Genomic DNA, 18,290 nt, shown 5'->3' with positions numbered 1-18,290 from the left:
CCGTTCCCTCTGAGAGGGTCTTCTCGAAAACGGGACAAAAAATAAATTATTTATTTTTATTTGATATGGTGCAATATTCTATTATGCTGTTCAGAATGTATTCGTTTTGAATGGTTAGATAAATATGCACTTTGTTTATATACATTAAAAAGTTATACTTTAATGCAAATGTTTAATAGCATTCTTTTTCATAACAAACCAATGCATTTGTAAATACATTGTGGTTAAGGTAGAGTATGATTTCATTTAATAATTTAATTAGAATTGTTTTAACACCAATCATAGTCAAACTATCGCAAACAGATTGACTTGAAAAAATACAAAACATATTTTTTTTAAAGAGCCGTTTGGGAGCCAAAAGAGCCGTCTCTTTTTGGTGAGCTGAGCCAAACGAGCCGGCTCACTGATAAGAGCCGGAATGCCCATCCCTAGTTCAGTCGTCAGTGCATCAGCTGCTGTCTTACCAATCATAGTGTCTGCGAGGATAACAGCAGCGGGCACTCTAGCGAACCGAGCAAAGGATAACGGGCACTTGGCGCGAGCAGAGAACCAAACCCCGGGCAGGCAGAGGCCAGGTAAACTGTGCAATACACACGCACCGAAACTAAATTTGAAAAAGTAGGCCTATAAAATATCTAGAGATTTCACACCAGTGACTCCAGTAAATGTTTTCCTGCCTATTATGATTTAAAAAACTTGAACATATTGTTTTCCCTTTTCAAAATTCTTTCCACATACCTTCTGGGGACTGCCTTCTTAAACATATGGGTACTCCCTTTTTGGAAACACAGCTCTAGGACAAAGTGACTTATCAACATATTCGCCTATATTCACACTCCAGTGTAGTGGGATACACGGCACATCCAGAAGAGGACTGGCCATCCCTTAGAGCCTGGTTCCTCTAGGCTTCTTCCTAGGTTCTGTCTGGTCTTTCTAGGGAGTTTTTCCTAGCCACCGGTGCTTCTACACCTGCATTGCTTGCTGTTTGTGGTTTTAAGCTGGGTTTCTGTATATCACTTTGTGACATCTGCTGATGTAAAAAGGGCTTTATAAATACATTTGATTGATTGTAAGCACCTTTCAGTTGGTTGTGATCCGCCAATGCAAATTTAAAGAAGAATAAGAAGTATGCTGGTATTTACGGAATTACGAGATGTGTAGGCAGCATAATGCCGCGTTCAAAACAACTGGGAACTCGTGAAAAAAATCGATCTGAACGGTTATCCAACTCGTAATTCCACATCGAACTCGGGCCTTTTTATAGAGTTCCGACCTGATGATCCCTGACATGATTTGACCTCGTATTTTTCCGAGTTCGCAGTTGTTTTGAACGAGGCATTAGACATCACCGGAAGTGTAATTTAGATTAGTGTGACAAACTAGCTAACTACAAGCAAAACATTATCAACATTTCAGAATACACATTTTATGGAATGGTTGTTATTTCAAGTTGACAAGCTATAGAGTCACCTGTAGAATATTTTGCGGACTTCACAGCGTTCGTGACATTATTTTGTCTGTATAAACCTGTTGCGTCCATTTAACGTTAATGTACATCTTTAGCAGCTAGCTAACTATCAACGGTCTACCTGCTCCAACTCGGCTGACTGCATCGACAGTTCTCCAACCCCAGAGTGGTCAGTAAATCAATGTACTTTCTTTCAAAGGTGTACATTTGTCTTACTGTTCTTGACTATGTTGCATGCTCATTGCTAGATGAGGCACACTCCACTCCCTTCGTTCTCTTATATCGAGACGGAGTATAGACATTGATAAATGGTCGCGGTATTTGTTAGGAACAACATTGAGTCAATAACTACTACTTGTAAAAATTTATTTCGAAAACGCTTACCAGTACATATGTTTGACCTGTACAACTGTGGTCCTTCCGCAGCGTGTTTTTAAATGAATACTTTTAATAAAAACGTTTCAAATACAACCACCGACCTTTTCCTAATTTGTGTTGTTCAAATGCTGTTGTCAACCGAGCTTCAATCGGCACAAGCGCATTCGGACTGATTTGAGCAACACATGAGGAAAAAGTCGGTGGTTGTATTCGATAATAAAAAATAAATACATTGTTGAATTTAAGCACCCCACGGAATGAACGTAGTTGTACAGCTAAGCATTTTTATAAGTATCGACTGTTGGTGATTCAATGTTTTTGCTAGCAAATTGCGCGACCAGTTATCAATAGTGAACTTATTGGGCGATCCTCACGGAAGGTCATTGCATGCTGGAGAACCTAGCTTCACGAAAAGCTCCTGTCTTTACAAGGTCAGCTTAGCTCTTCACACAAGAATGTCTGCTGTTGCAAGAATCGCTGTTTTTGGTGGGAGGGGGAAGAACATTACATTATTTAATGTGACTCAGCTACTTTGTATTCTGGATGTATTTAATTTGCACTACACATCACATTTCTTTCATGTGACAATATTAACTTTGTTGTATTGTACAAAGGTACACCATTATGAAGGGTAAGACTGACCTTAGTTATACATTCATTCCAACTTTATAGGAAAAGGACTACTCAAACTTGTCAGGGTGTGGACAAGACTAGTAAATTAATGGCTTCTTTCTGAAACCAACACTGCATTAGAAACATACAGGATGTTGAACTCAGGGTTCATCCCCACATCTGTGGGAGTTACAGCATGGGCACCTTCAGGTTCCATCAGTTTGTCCTACTCCTCGCAGAAGCTCTGGCCGTTGTAGCCTTCTACTACTTTGGCTCGGAGAGGCATGATTTCTCAAGTACCACCAAGCGCATCAAGCAGACCCAGGCCAGCCAAAACGCCAACCAGAACGACGCAGACCTTTCCCTGGACACCAGGCTGCTGCACCCTGAGGGTGGAGATGGGGAAGAGAGCGAAGGCAGGACTAGGAGGGCGGATATTGGGGCAGACAGTGGACCCAAGGTCAGCCAGTACTACCATGCCCTCATGATGTTCACCAAGGTGGACAAGAGCCGGAGCCTTCAGGAGAAGTTCCGGGTGGCCATGTTATCCATGGCCAAATACGGTCTCTTCCTGGACGAAGAGGTGCTGGTCCTTCATTTTGTGAGCGACGAGGCCAGCCGAGAGCTGGGCGAGAGGATGCTCCCGGAGCTGCTCCTCGACGCAACGTTTCAGTATGAGGCAAGTCTGATTGGAGCCCTGATGCATTTCTTACCAGGGTGATCACTTATCAGTCAGTGTATATGTGCTGGTGTTACATGGCATGTTAGTCCTAAAGTGTGGAGACCCAAATTTAATTCTTAAAACGAGGCTTAATCCTGAATCTGGCAAGCACAGGCCGGCTTGGAGGAGCAGACTGGCTAGGGAGTGCAACAATGCACTGAGTGAACAGTTTTATTCTTTAACACAGGGGGGCAGTGTTGCCCTTCCAAAACATATTACGGTTTAGAAATACCCCTCTTCTGCTTTTTTCAGCCACTGGGAGGATTATGCTGTACCTAATATAGTCCATGCATGGTCTTGATGCATCTTTAGAATGTCTTCACTGACAGAAGCCCTGTACCTGAAGAGTATATGACAGTCTGATTTCAAACCTGCGTAAGAGCAAAACATGGCAGACTTTCTGCCATAGGAATCGGAGGTCAAATTTCTAACTATGAATTCCTGTCTTCCCCTTGATCTGTGTACAGTTTGTTGCAGTAAGGGACTCAACTCACCTCTTTTGTCTGCATCACAGAGCACGCGATAACAAACTTGTTTACAAGTTGTTTATCCCCATCTAATGAAAAGAAATCCTCCCTCACCAGCCAGGCACGTCCCCGGTAACATATCTTCATCTGATGGGGAATGTTGAGGCACTGCATTAGCTTAGTCTGATCCTCTGCCTTGGATTGAGTAGCAGTTTCCTCAGCTTAGCATCTTAGGCGGCTCATAGCCAGAGGGACAGATTACTCCCTCTTCAGCTAATGCTCCTCTCCCTCGCTCCCAACCGAACCATGCTCCAGCCCCCTTTGCCAGGCACAACAGGGTAATGCTATATAATGACAACTTGACAGGCCGTGACATCCAGTTTATTCCTCTGCGCTCCTGTCAGCCCCTGCCATGGGATTCAGCAGCAGCTCTCAGATGAGTAGCGCTTTACTGAACACCCAGGGCCCACTGAACACACACAAACACATCCTGCACAGTCACTAATGGGACGGATCTTCATGGGGCTGGCTATGAACTGCAATGGCCTGTGAGCATGTTGACATGCTTTTCAGCAGATCCTCACCTAATTTATTTAATTATTTATCTCTCAGGAGCACCAACACAGGACAGTGGTTATGTAACCCCTCCGTGACTTTTTAGTGACAAAACACTGTCTGAGACCCAATGGTGGAAAAAGTACCCAATTGTCATACTTGAGTAAAATAATAGAAAATGATTTAAAAAAAAAGACTAAAAGTCAAAGAATTTAGTTTTAAATATACTTAAGTATCAAAAGTAAATGTAATTGCTGAAAAATACTTAAGCATCAAATGTAAAAGTATCAAATGTTCAAATTCCTTATATTAAGTTAACCAGACAGAACCATATTCTTGTTTTTAAAATGTACGCATAGATAGGGGCACACTCCAAGACATAATTTACAAACGAGGCATACGTGTTTAGTGAGTCCACCAGATCATCAGTAGGGATGACCAGGGATGTTAAGTGTGATTTTTGACCATTTCCCTGTCCTGCTAAGCATTCAAATAATGAGTACTTTTGAGTGTCAGGGAAAAGGTATGGAGTAAAAAATACAGTATTTCCATGAGGAATGTAGTGGAGTAAAAGTTGTCAAATACCCCCAAAAACCACTTAAGTAAAAATACTTTAAAGTGCTACTTAAGTACTTTACAACACTGCTGAGACCCCTGTAAAACCAGCGCAAACAGCCTATACAATCCCACCGCTGGGGGCCATGCTCATTACAGCAGCTCTGACCCACACTCACACGCGCATGTATAAGTTACTCGCACTCTAACAAGTGAGTGTATATGCTTGTGTGTGGCCTTGTTGACAGAGTAGCCCATATGAACTGAATGAAAATTGTTGTTTCTGTTATTGCCCAGTCCCATGGGTGTTGCCCACATTGCTTATGATTTGTTAGGCACTAGGTACAAGCATGGGACAGGACAATGGGCTTTCCACCATCCCTGTGGTTGCTCGTACTGCAGGCTCTCATGACGTAGAGGGGTGACAGTCGGTGACCCTAGTCCCCCTGTTCAGTGGACTGGAGTCAGCGAGCCAGCCAGGAAAAGCTGAAAGGAAGCTTTTCTCAATGTGGGCTTCCCTTCTCAAACTAGTGCAGAACCAAATACCTGCCCACATTTAAATTCTTATTAACTTGCTTGCATCTAACCCTTTGATTGTGTTTTTGTATGTTTTATTTTGACTGTACTGTATCCTGTTAATGTGAGCTAGGCTACGTATTTAGGCCTATACTGAAATGGCTGTTTTCAATTGAAAACATTCTTCTCAACAAAGCGGAAGTTTGACTCAGATTTGGAAAGGAAACTGTTATTCTCTACCCAACAAGGTGACTGGAAATGTCACCTTTTTTGTTTTTCTCACTTGTGAGTCACTCACAATGGAACATTTGCTTTGCTTAGACTGAGTATTTTATTCTTCTTACCTAATTCTGTCTTGTTTGCTAGCGTATAACCCAATTGTTATGAAGAATATTTAAACTGAAAATCACTTTTGTAGCCAACTTTGTAGCCTAAATATGGATGGAATTGTGACTTATCAATATAGTGTTGGCTTAGCAAAATGTTCTCACTCTCTGTTTTTGTTTGACACATTGTAGCCTCACATGAGTCATGATCGTGTAGTGAGTTACGCTATAATGCTAGAACTAGTAGAGATAATGGGATAATTATGTGGTCATGCCATGGTCTCAGGCCTTAGTGGTTTTTCAGATAATCAGCCTGCTGCAGACAGACTGACAACCAGCTGCCTCTGTGCTAATGTCCCATAGGGTTTAATACAGAGTGGCCTTTTTTAATTTGATAAAGCTCCCCTTTCCTCAAGTAAGTAATTATCCCAGTGCTTTGTGTGTAAAGGAGGCTTAACCTCTCCTCTGTTGGGTGTCATGTACTTAGTCAACTATCCAACTCAGAACATGCTCTTCTTATTGGCTTTAGTAAGCAATTGGATTTAGTTGTACTCAGTGGCATTAGTAAGCAACTTGGTTCAGTCTGCGTTGTTCGGTTTAGATTCAACGTTTTCTTGATTGAATTTATGCTGAACAAAAATATAAACGCAACATTCAACAATTTCATTTATTTTACTGAGTTAGTTCATATGAGGAAACGAGTCAATTGAATGAAATCCATTAGGCACTAATCTATGGATTTCACATGACTGGGAATACAAATATGCATCTGTTGGCCACAAATACCTTAAAGAAAATGAGCCCCAGGATCCCGCCACAATGTTTTTGTGCTTTCAAATTGCAATCAATAAAATGCAATTGTGTTGGTTGTCTGTAGCTTATGCCTGCCCATGCCATAACCCCTCTACCACCATGGGGCACTCTGTTCACAATGTTGACATGCGCAAACCGATTGCCCACACAACGCCATACACATGATCTGCGGTTGTGAGGCCGGTTGGACGTACTGCCAAATTCTCTAAAACAACGTTGTAGGCGGCTCATCATGCTTGCATCATGCATCATCAATACATCATGCTTGTCTCTATGGTAATATACAGTATATTAGTATCATATCATGCTTGTCTCTATGGTAATATACAGTATATTATAATATTAGTAACATATCATGCTTGTCTCTATGGTAATATACAGTATATTATAATATTAGTATCATATCATGCTTGTCTCTATGGTAGTATACCGTATATTAGTATCATATCATGCTTGTCTCTATGGTAGTATACCGTATATTATAATATTAGTATCATATCATGCTTGTCTCTGTGTGTAACAGTGATAACACCAAGTAAAACTGAAATAACTTAAAACAAAATATAAATATCCATTAAACTTCTTATAGCTTATCAGACACATTTCCACTTGCTGAACACATACTACTTAAATAAAACATAGCCTTTCTTAGTAAAAATGTAAAAATGAAATACATTAATATTCAGCTCTGATAGATATTCTTGCACTCAGCATGCCAATTGCACGCTCGCTCAACTTGAGACATCTGTGGCATTGTGTGACAAATTTACACCTTTTTTTGTCCCCAGCACAAGATGCACCTGTGTAATGATCATGCTGTTTAATCAGCTTCTTGATATGCCACACCTGTCAGGTGGATGAATTATCTTGGCAAAGGAGAAATGCTCACTAACAGGGATGTAAACAAATTTATGCACAACATTTGAGAGAAATAAGCATTTTGTGCATATGAAACATATTTATGGGATCTTTTTATTTCAGCTTATGAAACATGGGACCAATACTTACAGTTTGCTTTTTTGTTCAGTGTATAATCACAATGACAGTCGTAGACAGCCTATTTTATGTTAGGTGAGTCTATTCTCTACTAGAGGTCGGCCGATTTATGATTTTTCAATGCCGGTACCGATTATTGGAGGACCCAAAAAAGTCGATACCGATTAATCGGGCGATTTATTTATATTTTTTGGTTATTTATTTTTAAAAATATTTTTTATTTTTTATTTTTTTAGATATTTATTTGTTATTTTGTTACATTTTTGTTTTTTGTAATAATGACAGTTACAACAATACTGAATGAACACTTATTTTAACTTAATATAACACATCAAAATCAATTTAGCCTCAAATAAATAATGAAACATGTTCAATTTGGTTTAAATAATGCCCAAAAAAACTTGTTGGAGAAGAAAGTAAAAGTGCAATATGTGCCATGTAAAAAGCTAACGTTTAAGTTCCTTGCTCAGAACATGAGAACATATGAAAGCTGGTGGTTCCTTTTAACATGAGTCTTCAATATTCCCAGGTAATAAGTTTTAGGTTGTAGTTATTATAGGACTTTCTCTCTATACCGTTTATTTCATATACCTTTGACTATTGGATGTCCTTATAGGCACTTTAGTATTGCCAGCCTAATCTCGGGAGTTGATAGGCTTGAAGTCATAATGGCGCAATGCTTGAAGCACAGCGAAGAGCTGCTGGTAAACGCAGGAAAGTGCTGTTTGAATGAATGCTTACGAACCTGCTTCTGCCTACCACCGCTCAGACTGCGCTATCAAATCATAGACTTAATTAGAATATAATAAACACACAGAAATACGAGCCTTAGGTCATTAATATGGTCGAATCCGGACACTATCATCTCGAAAACAAAATGTTTATTCTTTCAGTGAAATACGGAACCGTTCCATATTTTATCTAACGGGTGGCATCCCCAAGTCTAAATATTCCTGTTACATTGCACAACCTTCAATGTTATGTCATAATAACGTAAACTTCTGGCAAATTAGTTTGCAACGAGCCAGGCGGCCCAAACTGTTGCATATACCGTGACTCTGCGTGCAATGAACGCAAGATAAGTGACACAATTTCACCTGGTTAATATTGCCTGCTAACCTGGATTTCCTTTAGCTAAATATGCAGGTTTAAAAATATATACTTCTGTGTATTGATTTTAAAGGCATTGATGTTTATGGTTAGGTACAGTCGTGCAACGATTGTGCTTTTTCACAAATGCGCTTTTGTTAAATCATCCCCCGTTTGGCGAAGTTGGCTGTCTTTGTTAGGAAGAAATAGTCTTCACACAGTTCGCAACGAGCCAGGTGGCCCAAACTGCTGCATATACCCTGACTCTGTTGCAAGAGGTGACACATTTTCCCTAGTTAAAAGAAATTCATGTTAGCGGGCAATATTAACTAAATATGCAGGTTTAAAAATATATACTTGTGTATTGATTTTAAGAAGGACATTGATGTTTTATGGTTAGGTACACGTTAGAGCAACGACATTATTTTTTCGCGAATGCGCACCGCATCGTTTATATGCAACGCAGGGCAGGCTAGATAAACTAGTAATATCATCAACCATGTGTAGTTAACTAGTGATTATGATTGATTGTTTTTTAAAATAAGTTTAATGCTAGCTAGCAACTTACCTTGGCTTCTTACTGCATTTGCGTAACAGGCAGGCTCCTCGTGGAGTGCAATGTAAAGCAGGTGGTTAGAGCGTTGGACTAGTTAACCGTAAGGTTGCAAGATTGAATCCCCGAGCTGACAAAGTACAAATCTGTCGTTCTGCCCCTGAACAAGGCAGTTAACCCACTGTTCCTAGGCCGTCATTGAAAATAAGAATGTGTTCTTAACTGACTTGCCTAGTTAAATAAAGGTGTACATAATTTTTTTTAATGGCCAAATCGGTGTCCAAAAATACCGATTTCCGATTGTTATGAAAACTTGAAATCGGCCCTAATTAATCGGTCGACCTCTATTCTCTACTGCTCCACTTTGCCTCCCCTTTCCTTTGTTCTATGTAAGTCAAAATAGAATGTATGTTGTAATTTGGTTCAGTACAGCTGAGGAATATAACGGTATAAGAGTATAACTTCTCCTGTATTAGGCTATTTAGTACATGTGGGTTGTTGGGAGTGGTTTGCGATCTGAATTATTCATACATAGCTCTTAAAAAAAGAACGTAATCTATTAAATATACAAGCAAAATCTAGAAATAAACATCATAAATGTTTAATTTGCTGCTCTCATTCCCGCATTTTCTAAGTCGAGGCTCTCTCAGCTGCATGTCATTTGGGAGAGGCAAAATCAGCACAACATTCAGATTTCACCCAGTTAGCTTTAGAAGATGTATTTGATTAAAACTACAATTAATGTGATGGTCTTTTAATTGCACTGTGGGTAGTCTATGGGCTAACGTAACAGTTTGCTGTTTCCAAAGCTAGGCTTACGTTCCACAATACAATCTCCAGGGCTGTTTTTATTGCCAGACGTAGGGGAGGCTTATCTTAATCAGTTATGGAACATTAAATTATGTCTGCATGTCCAAATCACACATCTGCTTTTAAATATGTCTAATCCCCACCTTTATCACACACAGTGTCTCTCTCTCTCTCTCTCTCTCTCTCTCTCTCACACACACTTCTTTTAATGCAGTAGCATTTAACTGAGACACAATCTGGAACATATTTGTTTCTGCAGTAATAAATTACTGCAAAATCCTCTTTCATTAATCTGGAGGGAGATCCACATGATCTGAATGGGGACCGCTGGAGCCAAATCCCTGCCCTGCACTGTGGGCTTAGGCCCACTGGGGGCAGCAGGGTTTCATGGGCTGGGAGAGTGACCTGCAGAGGAGAGGAGGGAGGGAGGGGAAGTGGGACAGGGGAACCTTTGTTTGAAAGTGATGAACCCTTATGCCCATCCCGATTTTGCCCATGGCATTATTATTCTAATCGCATGTGTCATGTGCAATTGACAATATCAAGTCCGAATGACTTGACTGTCTGATTGAGATGTTTCTCATATGACTGACTGCCCTCGTTTGGGGGCGGTGTTCCACGACGGAGGTGGTGTTCCACGACGTGGGGGTCCTGAGCCAGAAGCTCTTCCCCATCGTGGAGGCCATGCAGAAGCACTTCAGCTCCGGCTCCGGGGCCTACTACAGCAACGCCATCTTCTTCCTGTCCGTGGCCATGCACCACATCTTGTCCATAGGTAAGGGTTGCCTTAGTTACAAAGATAAATATGAATGTGTAACTTTTTCATAGGTATTTACAGTATGTCCAACTCCACAGTTAATACCATCAGAAGATGTCTTGGCGGGTTGACATGTTTTTGACCATTACTGTTTAAAACTATGAAGTTCAGTCTTCCACATTATACTAATTGGGTGTTTTTTTTGCTCCCACACTCTATCAGATGTTTACTGCTATTTATTTATTTATTTTTGGGGGATGACTCAAAGTGCCCCAAAGTACACCCCAAGGTGACCAGCTCAATCTGAAGTTATGTTCTTGGTGGATGACTAATCTAGCCCGGGTGCCAGTCTGTTTCGGCTCTCTTATGGAATGCTCATGCAAAATAGTTTTGGCATGACAATGGAGTGGGCAAAAGCACAAACAGATCTGGGACCAGACTATGACTAATCAATGTTAATGTATTCTAACGAAGTCAGAGTCCCAGAAGGCTGTGTGGAGTAGACAGCTAGCCTCGAAATAACACCTTCCTGTCTGTCTCTGCACACTATCTTGTTTCCTCAACCTGTCTCTCTCCAACACTCAGTGAGCCATGACTAGTGAGTGGGCTCTCAATGGAGACTGAGGAGTGTTTTGCAAACACTCACTCTCTCACACATGCATACTCTTTCATGCTCAAATACACTCATGCATTCTCTCATTCACACCCATACACTCTCCCTCTTATATAAACAAACCGCAACACTGTTTCTTACAGTTACACTCAGTGAAATGTATACGCTTTTGTTTATTCTGTGTTGCCTCACAGGATGCTTGGGGAGAACTGAGGGGATGGGTGTTGAGGGTAGGGGTGGACACAGCTGGATAAAGGTGTACGCAAACTGCACCAAACATGTTAGTTAGATGTAAAATTGCGCGACTAAGATCTCGTCAAAAACGTCAAAATTAATGACAGAGTTCTTGAGTTGTTTTTTTAATGGAGTATGCGAGCGCACTTGTTCGTTTTGCCTAGCCGAAGCATGCGGTAGACTGGCAGGGGCCTGAAGGACACTTGGCATGGAACGCTCTCCCAGGGAGGGAGGGAAGTGTTCTGTTCGATGGTCACATGACGCTTCAGTGTCCCTCCGTGTGAACTGATGATGGCAGTCCCCTCTGGCTGAGCACTTTTAACACCCCGCTGGAAGGACGCATGGGGCGCCACTCAGCCAGTAGAACCAGTGGCCGGGCTTTTGGGGCCAAATTAGGGCTGGGCGATTATGGCCAAAATATCATATCACAATATATACAGTACCAGTCAAAAGTTTGGACACAAAAAAGTAGTAACCAAAAAAGTGTTAAACAAATCAAAGTATATTTGAGATTCTTCAAAGTAGCCATCCTTTGCCTTGATGACAGCTTTGCACGCTCTTGGCATTTTATGGAAGGATGGTTTGGAATAATAAAAGTTAAACATTTGCTTTATGAGTTGTGCGTGACTCTAGAGTTGAAACGCATACATTGTAAGTGATTTTCAATGGGGCTTTCTCCATTTGTGATTTGTTTTATACCGTTCAATCAAACTTCAACCAAAGTTGATCTCATTTGAGATAATTTCGACACTGCCTTGTAGGGCTGCACGATATGGTCAAAAATCGATTTCACTTCCGATTTAGATCAAAACACTTGCGTGAAATGTTGGAATCATGGAAGTAGAATTATTTAATGTTTAAAAATGGTATACCGCCTTATACCGAATCAATGCTCACTACACAACACCTTGACACACACACACACAGTGGCCCTACTATGAATCACTTTCATAAGAGGAGTGGGCATTGGAACATGAGTGTGTTGTGCTCCTTCCTTACAGCAATAAGGAAGCATTAGGAGTAGAAGAGTTCAATGAATGCTTTTCCATCCAGAGGTTATAAGGTCATGGTCAGTCAGTTGTCCATTTAAGTCGTAGGTTTCAGTGTAAAAATTACGTACGGTGCCCTTTAGAAATGAATGCACCTGAATACCAAGAAATCCTGAATTCCTATAAGAAGCAACATCCAGGAGAAGACCTTAAGGTAGACAGACTTCACGGACTGGTGGATGAGCGCTTTTTTAAAAATACTTAAGAACTAGAAGTGTCATTCACACTAGACTGGTTAATAATGCCTGGGCCTGGAGCGATGTGAAGGGGCCAGAAGAAAAAGTTAATTGCACACATGAAAACACTCAAAGGAACCATACAAAGTCAACAGTCTGAGAGGGGAAGGAGTAGGTTGAATGCGCTGTGTTCCGCTGTCTGAAGTGACCAGTTGTCACTCAGCTTTCAGTTCTGTGAGGCTAATTTACTGAAGAATCCGATCCATTTTCCAAAGGACTTTGAACATGGTTCTTCAGTTCAACGTTGGTGTTTGCCAAGCTGCTTGCCCCTTCAACTAGCAATTGAAGGCTAACCTGAGGTTGAATAGATGTTTTTCTGCCCGTCTAAATTGCAGAGGCGTGTGTGTGTTCGTGTGGCTTCTTTGTTTACTGTGTTCTGAGCTGCTTTCTCCAAAGGTTGCTTCAGAGTCACCAAGTAGCTATTCCTCTGTCGGAGGAACTGTAATATCTGCAGGGGGCTGCTGGAATCTTCACTTGAAGATGAGCAATTTGTGTGAATATGATAGTGTGTGTGGACCACTGGACATTATGTTTTCTGCACAGTTAAGCGCTAACTAGAATTGACACAGATGTGAGGGGGAAGTGCATTTGTATTTTATTTATCGTTTTGATGTTGATCGTTTGTGCGGAAATGTTCCAGCTATTTCGGAAGGATGTAGGTCTCTGTGGGGGCAATAGATGAGTTTTGTTAGGCTTCCTCCCTCTCTTACCCTAACCATACAGAATGCTATGCACCCACCTGAGTAGCATGAGGCAATGCAAATGGGGGAAATGGCAACCTGGTTATTCCAGGACACAAAAGTTTCATCATACAATGCAGTCAGTTGTCAAACGTTCATCTCCAAAGGGATACAATGGATTGAACAACAGCCTAAAAATAAGTATCATAAGTAGAACTCGCTCTTCAAAATAGACGAGGGGAAGTACACAATGGAAATATTTCTCACTATCTTAATTTAATGAAGCCCCTGAGTGATTTCATCCTTTTATAGATTATGAGTTTGCCTGTAAACTCCCAGGGGGGGGTCTCCAACATGTTTTGACCTGACTGTCCCCCTGGCCTCAACCACACCTGGCCCCCTTCCTTTTCCACCTGGCCTTTTTAATAGAGCAAGAGAACGGAGTCTGTGTGAAGTACTTTGTTAGTGTGAAAGTGGTTGGGCAACAGATGGAGCTGTTTGAGGTGGCAGTCGTGCTGTTTTTCATCTATAATCAATATGATAGAAGACAGATGGCGCCTGTTTAGTACCTAGACAGTTAGGCCTGGACAACTTTGACGGGATCGGGGGCCACAAAAAAGCTGAACTCATCGTGAGGGGCCGCAGTTGCTCAAGGGTCTGCGTACCAACATCCATACCATGGCTCAACAGTGATCAATAATAGCTTATTTTTATATCTCGTACAGTGGTAGAGAGCAGTGTGTGTGTGAGACAGGTCCTTCAGCTTGGCTTGTCTAGCAATTATCGACAGCCAATTTGACGGAGCTTGAAGAATTTTGAAAAGAGGGCCATTGTTGCAAAATCCAGGTGTGGATAGCTCTTAGAGATTCAGAGCAGTAATCGCTGCCAAAGGTGCTTCTACAAATTATTGGATGTGAATACATATGTCAATGAGATTTCTGTATTTCAGTTTCAATACATTTGCAAAAATTTCTAAAAACATGTTTTCACTTACTCATTATTGGGTATTGTGTGTGCATTTTTAATTCAGGCTGTAACAAGAACATGGGGGAAAAAACAAGGTGTATGAGAACTTTCAAAGTCCTTGTCCTCCTCCCAATTTTTATCTAGACCCACATCTTTTAGTTTTTTTTTTTGCAACAACAAAAAACACCCCCACACACATCACTAATCGGCACTAGATTATGTTTAGGAAGTGAGTGCAGGTCGCTGACTCAACACAATTGTTGAAATATACTAACTGTTTATTTTTCATTCATTCTGTCTTAAGCAGTATGTCCCCTAAGTCAGTGGTTCCCAAACTGTGGGGCCAGCGGGGCATGGGGGTCCCCCCCCTCCATTTTTTTTTTTTTTACCCTTTAGACCCCAGTAGTATTCTAGAATGTTGCTGTACATTACTGAGAATTTAAGATTAAGCTTGTTTCCTCACACATTTCAAACATAGACATAGCTCAAAAACAAAGAACTTGTATTTGTAATTTGATAACTTAGTTTAAGAGCACAACCTATTTAATGACATCACATTCATGTCAATAGAAATAACACCAATTTTGTCTTCCATTGTGTAAAGACACTCGCTGTCAATGTTTTTTTAAACACCAGATCTGAACATTAAAAAAAACAGAATCCTACCACTTTTAAAACAACTCCAAAACCCCTGCTACTGTCACTTTAGGCCCAGGGTATGTGGTACAAGGGTGAATGGTGGGAATTGGGGCAGATGCCCTCCATGGAAATGTAGGCTACCCTCTCAGGTGTGCTCTCCTCTGCTGCCTCCTCTCCCTCCACTCCTCCCTCCACATCTCTCCGATCATCTCATAACTGCGCATCCTCCATGCCTTCTGCTGCTGAACCCTGAGTCTCCATATCACTTCCCTCGCTTTCACTGACCTAGAGGAACAGACTAACAGGGAGGGAGGGGAGAGAGAATAGAATTTTGCTCAGGATCATCATCTCTTCCTTCCTGTTTTTTTCTCAACCATACACATTCTCTTCCTAATAATCACCTCTTAGAGGTTTCCATAATAAATTGTATGATAGCTACATGCCTCCATTACACACACACACACACACACACACACACACACACACACACACACACACACACACACACACACACACACACACACACACACACAGTAAACAGTATCATTTTCAATCAATCAATTAAAAGGATTTTATGAAGTTTGTAGCAGCCAGATTGTTTCTCAGTTCACGGTGTGCATATGTATGACTAATGGATAATATGTTCATAGATGGGCCAGATTATAACCAAAAAGGCAATATAGGATACACGTACTTCAAGACCCATGGTCAGATTTATTTTTCATAGATGGTAAGAAGTCAAAGTATGTTGCACAACGGTTTACAGATTCAACACATCAACTGGAGGTCGACCGATTATGATTTTTCAACGCCGATACCGACTATAGGAGGACCAAAAAATGCCCATACCGATTAATCAGCCGAATTAATATTATTATTATTATTATTATTATTTATTTTATATATATATATTTGTAATAAAGACAATTACAACAATACTGAATGAACACTTATTTTAACTTAATATAATACATCAATAAAATCAATTTAGTCTCAAATAAATAATGAAACATGTTCAATTTGGTTTAAATAATGCAAAAACAAAGTGTTGGAGAAGAAAGTAAAAGTGCAATATGTGCCATGTAAAAAGCTAACGTTTAAGTTCCTTGCTCAGAACATGAGAACATATGAAAGCTGGTGGTTCCTTTTAACATGAGTCTTCAGTATTCCCAGGTAAGAAGTTTTAGGTTGTAGTTATAGGACTATTTCATATACCTTTGACTATTGGATGTTCTTATAGGCACTTTAGTATTGCCAGCCTAATCTCGGGAGTTGATAGGCTTGAAGTCATAAATGGCGCAATGCTTGAAGCACAGCGAAGAGCTGCTGATAAATGCAGGAAAGTGCTGTTTGAATGAATGCTTACGAGCCTGCTTCTGCCTACCACCGCTCAGTCAGACTGCTATATCAAATCATAGACTTAATTAGAATATAACAAACACACAGAAATACGAGCCTTATGTCATTAATATGGTCAAATCCGGAAACGATAATTTCGAAAACAGAATGTTTATGCTTTCAGTGAAATACGGAACCGTTCCGTATTTTATCGAACGGGCGGCAACCCTAAGTCTAAATATTGCTGTTACATTGCACAACCTTCAATGTTATGTCATAATTATGTACAATTCTGGCAAATTAATTACGGTCTTTGTTAGGAATAAATGGTCTTCACACAGTTCACAACGAGCCAGGCGGCCCAAACTGCTGCATATACTCTGACTCTGCTTGCACAGAAAGCAAGAGAAGTGACACAATTTCCCTAGTTAAAAGAAATTCATGTTAGCAGGCAATATTAACAAAATATGCAGGTTTTAAAAAATGTACTTGTATATTGATTTTAAGAAAGGCATTGATGTTTATGGTTAGGTACACATTGGTGCAACCACAGTGCTTTTTTCACAAATGCGCTTGTTAAATCATCACCCGTTTGGCAAAGTAGGCTGTGATTCGATGATAAATTAACAGGCACCGCATTGATTATATGCAACGCAGGACAAGCTAGATAAACTAGTAATATCAACCATGTGTAGTTACCTAGTGATTATGTTAAGATTGTTTTTTATAAGAAGTTTAATGCTAGCTAGCAACTTACCTTGGCTCCTTGCTGCACTCGTGTAACAGGTGGTCAGCCTGCCACGCAGTCTCCTCGTGGAGTGCAATGTAATCGGCCATAATTGGCGCCCAAAAATGCCGATTACCGATTGTTATGAACACTTGAAATCGGCCCTATTTAATCGGCCATTCCGATTTATCGGTCAACCTCCAACATCAACTATTGTTATTTATTTAGGATGTTGAAAGTAAAAGATTACAGGTATTTGTGTCATCTTTGTAAATACCTATGAAAAAGTTACACATTCATATTTATCTTTAACTAAGGCAACCCTTACCTGTGGACATGATGTGGTGCATGGCCACGGACAGGAAGAAGATGGTGTCGCTGAAGTGCTTCTGCATGGCCTCCACGATGGGGAAGAGCTTCTGGCTCAGGATCCCCACGTCGTGACGCAATTTAGCCAAACGGCTTTAGAAAAATGTTATCTATTTCGATGGGCATAGTTAGCTGGTTGTCTTTTGTAGGGAGGGAGTGACTGGATCAAGTGTGACAGCGTTGCGAGCGAAGCACAATGTTGCTTCTAGCTCTCATTTTCTTGCCTTATAGACCAACTACAGAGTTTGCCAATGTTAGCTCATTAATTATGAAGGTGGGACAGTTTCCAAATGAATTGCATCGGTAGGTACATGACCAAACATTTCCATATGAATTACATCAGTAGAAACGAGACAAAACAACCAACTATTTAGCTGATTATTTACAGCTAAGCACTGCAACTATTTCCATGAGACAGAGAACAATCATTCAAGCTCCACTGCTGATGTGCTCACCTGTACCAACCAAGTGATCATGACAGGATTTGCTAATCTGAGAACTATTCCCCAAGTTTCACAGCATCAATCAAAAACAACAAACATATCTGCTGTTTTACTTATTTCACTCACCTCGACATCATCATCATCGCTTTCAAAGTGCAAGGACGTGTCCGAAGCCGTATCACCAACCAACCTAGGTACAGCTTCTTCCACAATGAAAATTCGTGGCCACTTCAGCACTTTCATTTTGAGTAATTAAGTAACTTTTTCTTTTAAAAGTCAAATGACCGCAAACCCTGTTTCCGGTTTCTGATCGATGACAGCCACACGAATACAACAGATTGTTAACAAGTTAATTTTGCGATATTGATACAGTTATTACT

The 18,290-nt window shown here is 40.6% G+C and overlaps 1 non-coding gene across 2 annotated transcripts in view; it reads left to right on the top strand.

The window, feature by feature from the left end:
• The first annotated feature begins 1,163 nt into the window (after positions 1-1,163).
• Positions 1,164-18,290, top strand: part of LOC106613663 (uncharacterized) — a 71,055-nt gene continuing 53,928 nt past the window's right edge. Inside the window, exon 1 of one of the 2 annotated variants that reach the window (XR_001330536.2) lies at positions 1,164-1,637. This is a non-coding gene — a transcript (uncharacterized protein). Of the gene's footprint in view, positions 1,638-9,298; positions 10,635-18,290 lie in introns of those variants that run through there. The other variant, XR_006756908.1, reaches the window with a different exon arrangement.

This window comes from Salmo salar, chromosome ssa10 (genome assembly GCF_905237065.1).
Source record: "Salmo salar chromosome ssa10, Ssal_v3.1, whole genome shotgun sequence".
NCBI classification, from domain to species: domain Eukaryota; kingdom Metazoa; phylum Chordata; class Actinopteri; order Salmoniformes; family Salmonidae; genus Salmo; species Salmo salar.
This window is presented reverse-complemented; position numbering and strand designations above follow the sequence as displayed.